We start from the raw sequence: 4,974 nt of genomic DNA on the forward strand, positions 1-4,974 counted from the left end.
CAGAAGGGGGCCAACAGTGTCGCTCTGCCTACTGGAGGACGTAGCTGTCACTCACCTACGACCCCGCCCCATTCCTGGGATTGGCGGAGGGTATTTCCGTTTCCCAAATCCCTGGGGTAGAAGAGAGGGGCTGATTGGCTTGCTGGGAAGACGAACATGTGTCTACACCAGTGAGCGCATGGCTTCAGCCCCAGGGGGCGGGCGTGGACGTAGGTCAGGTAGAGGAACAAACTTCCGAGCGTTGCCCGGCTATGGCAACGCCTAGGGCCGAGCGACCTCCTGGAGGGTTTGATGTTGGAAGCGTTTCGCGGCCCAGGGAAGCAAGCGCCTTTAAGAAACGGTGTCGGAGGAATTTTGGAAGCAATGAGGTGATGTTTCTTTTACTTGGAACCTGGTCTGGGCTGTTCTCACGGAGGAGCGCTCCTTTGGCACGGATGCGCGTGCTTTTAAGTCTTACACTGAGATCAGAGCGAAAGCCTTTTAAGGGTCCGGTTTATACACAGTAGCTCCTTCTTACTTTCTCTCACTGCATTCATAGGGATTCTCTTTAGGCAGTTCCCTGACATTGTTTTAGATGGGGAAGAAAAGTCATGAAGGCCCTACAAGCTTCTAGAACAGAAAAGGGCAGGGCAGGGGAGAATGGGAGAGTATTGTAAATTCCCAGGCCAAATCCACTGAACAAGAGAAACCCGTGATACTGCCATCCAGTCACCTGAGGCCAGCACTAGCCTCTAGAACTTCTAGGCAGGTCCGAACTACTGCATAAACTGGCCAGGTTTTGGGTGAATGGAAAGGATAAAGAATGGCCTGTTTGCCTAGCCATTCGCAGAGTTTCTCTTCCTGATTTCTAGAAGCTATCACACTAGATTTAGTGTGACCAGCCAGCAGAATAATTATACATACATTTGTAAGATGATTTTGCCTCATTTTTAGTTCTGCGGTGGCCTATGAATTAATCTCATTAAGACCTAACCATAGCTAGTTCTGTATCTCATTTATCCTTCCAAGAGCACAAGTCCTCCCTAGATTCTGGAAGACCTTACCTTTAGGTCTGGGAGAACACAAATCCAAGGCCTGACAGTTCCCACTAGGTGTTAGACCCCTATGTGTATCTGGTGGTAGTTGGATTTGAACTCAGGACACCTGAGGGAAGCACGTCCACTTGCTCTTCCTTTCTTCCATACCAGATGAAGACAAATTTAAAAGTAAGCTCTTCTTTTATTGTTGCTGATTGAACTCAGGATATTGTGTGTGCTAGGCAAGAACTCTAGAACCAAGCTACATCCACAGCCCTTTTTATATTTTGACACATCATTTTGGTAAATTGCCCAGGCTGGCCTTGAACTTGTTATCTTTTACCTTGGCGGCTGGGGATTTAGCTCAGCGGCAAAAGCGCCTGCCTGGCAAGCGCAAGGTCGTGAGTTCGGTTCCCGGTACCGGAGAAAAATCTTTTGCCTTGGCCTCCAAATAGCTAGTGTTCCAGGCGTGCACCACCGTGCCCAGAGAGGACAAAGTTTTCTACTGTAACACTAAAGTTCCTTACATGGAGCACCCACCGCCCTGCTCTAGAGGATGAAGATAGATATTTACAAGTGGCAGAGTTTTATGGTATTTGACTTTTAGGGATACTGACTGTGGATTTAAGGGCACTTGCTCATTGAATTTAATTTTACTATGGTTATGAATACCCATGGAGAGCTAGCTATCACATAAAACTTTAACAATATCAAACATCACAGGCCCTTTAGAATCGTTCACCAGTGTGCTGGATTGACAACTGGTAGTCAACTAGTAATCCCCAGCTGAACTGAATGAGCATGGTGCTGGTGTGGAGGTCCCACCTAAGGATTGTTGCCAATAACATAAAAAGGAGAACTGGAGAGGAAAAGATAGATGGCCCTGATGATTCTCCTGGAGAAGCGAGTGGTGCTGGCTTTTCTGATACGAACTTGGCTCAGGACCTCATTGTCGCTGAGGATGGCTGCAGTTCAATTTGGGGGTGCTCTGGTCCTTACTTTGAGTGTGGCTTCCTGGCTCCAGTGCAGGTTCCTCAGCCTGCTGGCACAGATCCTTCATCCAGCTGCTGCAGACTTTCTAGCTTCCACCACTGAACTTTGGGTCTTCCCAGCGCAGATCCGTGAAACAGATTTGCATGAGATACTGTTGTGCGCCCAAGGCCCTTAGCTGGATTCTTTGGGTCTTTAGTGTGTGGACAGATTTCCCGAACTCTTTTTGTATTTGACTCTTTGGGTGATTATTATAAAATAATCCTATAAATTATGTGTCCTGTGTTGTTTTCCTTGCAAGCCTGACTGCAACCAGAATAGTTGGGCTTATGAATAAGTGGTTTTGCTATTAGTTGGAAGCAATTTCATCAGTGATTCTACTGAGTAAGAAGAAGCAAATTTTCATCATGAGCAACTGTGGTATTTGTGACACAAATATGCATAGAGCCTGACAATTCAAGGTGTCACAATTGTCCTATGGCAACACTGTTTTTCCATAATTATTCACAGTAACAGTGTGGTGTCACAGACCCTGTGTTCTGATCTGTTCTGTGAACTATCTTAAGAACTTTGAAGTAGATTGTGACTCACAACATTGTCAAAAATCCATTTAAGGCAAAGATAAACTCAAAAGACAGTAGACTAATAAAAACGTATTCCTTGACAGGGATTTAGAAAGGAAACTCTAGCCCCTTACTGTATAGGTAAAGAAACTGAAAATTAAGTGGTTTTCTCAGAATTATTTAGTAGTTTGGGGGAAGAGCTGGAACAAGGACCCAATGCTGCTAACTAGTAATTTTGGGAAAATTCTCCCTCCTGCTGTTGCCTTTCTCAGACCCTCCAGGAAAGCAGTTTATTTTTAAGAATCAAGATGATTAATTTTAAATGAAATTCCATTAAGACCAATTATTTGGAATTCTGATATAGTGCAGTTATTAGGAAAATTACTCCTGTCAGTTCACTACTTCAGACAACTTTGGAGGTAGTCCCACTTTCATTGAAATAAATGAAAAAGCAATAAATTATTACAGTCATCTTGTCTCTTTTTCTGCATATCAAAAATATTAACCCATATGCCGCTTGAGGGATTGCTTTATTCATGACCTGAGTAAAATACCACTTTAGTATAGCATATATACCTGGTGAGAATAATTTCTGTGATAGCACGGAATATACACAATTCCTGGCCTTTTCCAGGAAGGACTGAGCTGGCCCATAAAGCAGAAACTGTCATCCACTAGCCTAGGCTGTTCTGCCTTTTCCTGGCAGAGCCATCATCCCCCTTTCTCCAGCAAAGTCCAGAGTTAGTCCTAGCCCATGTTCAGGACCATCTGTCTCTTTAACAGTGTCAGCACATACCAGCTGGTTCTTTGCTGCGAATATCTGGTCTCCCACCAGATCCTATCTTTCTCCACGTCAGATTCAACTCTGCCATCCAAAATCTAGTGTAATAGACCCTTACCATTGACCTACCAAGTACAGGTTCCCCATTTGTTGAGACTAAAAAGTGGAAATGCTCTTTCAGAGCATACACACATCCATACACACCTCCCCTCTGTCACCCACCTCTTGTCTGCATTTTCTCAGCAAACTTCTAACAAGTCTACTGGAACCTTACCGTCCCTTAGGCAGCCAAGATGATATGAGTGATTGTGTCACAAGTAACTCCTAATCTTTCCTTAGTGTAGAATAATGACTTTCCATTGTTCTTCATATTCACTTTGTGTCCTCCTGCCATGGTCCTTAAGCCTTCCTCACACATTTTCCTCACCTACTTGCCTCCTTGATCTCATGAACTTTGGTATTACAGCAGTTGAGTGATAATTTCTGCAGGAAAACTTCCTGCTGTCTGACTCATGTCTCCTAGGTTAATTTCCATGCTGCCCAGGCACCACACACTTCTTTCCAGAACTTCAGACACATGTCCTTAATTGTACATTATCAGCCTGTACTGGCCTGCATGCTCCCTAAATTCATGTGTCCTGCTGCTTTGTTTACCACTGGCCCACACTGGCATAGGTCTTTGGTGGTGAACCTGTAGTGTACGTGCTACACCGGGCTGTTAGTTATCACTGAAGCTCTGAAATGTTCAGCATCACTGGCATAGGTGCTCAATTAATACATGTTAACAAGTGCATTCATCATGGAATAAGATAGGAAATTAAATTCCCTCCAACTTTTTTTTATTTAATAGCATTTCTCATGCAAAAAATAAGTACATGTTTGTTTTTGAAAACTTTTATGCACTTAGAACCTTGGAGTTTGTTAAGATAAAATAATATATATAATGATAAATGTTAGACTTTAGGTGTAGACTCAGCTCTGAAAAGAAATTAGAATCATTGATTCAACTCTTTTTTTTCTTCAAATAATTTTTTCTAAAAAAATACATTACCCTTAATATGTGGAACAAATTGTAATGATTTAATACATATATACCATGTATAATGATCAAATTAGGGTAATTAGCATTTCCATTTCTTCAAACATTTATTATTCCTTTGTGCTGGGAAACCCGGTACTCCTTCTATTTCTATTTAAATTAAATAACAAATTGTGAACACTAGTCATTCTGCTGTGCTGTTTAACACTAGAAGTCACTCATGTCTAAATGTATTTTGTACCAGTTACTCACTCCCTCTCTATCCTAGCCACTTCTCCCAGCCCCAAGGGACTTATATTAGAATAGCCTCCGCTCCACTGTCTCCTTCTATGAAATCAAGCTTTTTAGCATTCACATCTGAGTGAAAACTTGTAGTATTTGTCTTTCTGTGTCTGGCTTACGTCATTTAGTATAATGTCCTCTGGTTGCATCCACTCAGCTCCCTCCTTTTACAGTTGAGAAAATCTGGAGGCCCACATTAGGTAAGAGAATTGCTTGAAAATAAAAGCAGTTAAAGCTCACAACAAGAATCAAAGGTTCCTGACTCTCAGGCTTAATCTTGAATGCAAATGTATTCCTGAGGAC

The sequence above is a fragment of the Chinchilla lanigera genome, unplaced genomic scaffold (assembly GCF_000276665.1).
Source record: "Chinchilla lanigera isolate Chin_1 unplaced genomic scaffold, ChiLan1.0 scaffold00093, whole genome shotgun sequence".
NCBI lineage: Eukaryota > Metazoa > Chordata > Mammalia > Rodentia > Chinchillidae > Chinchilla > Chinchilla lanigera.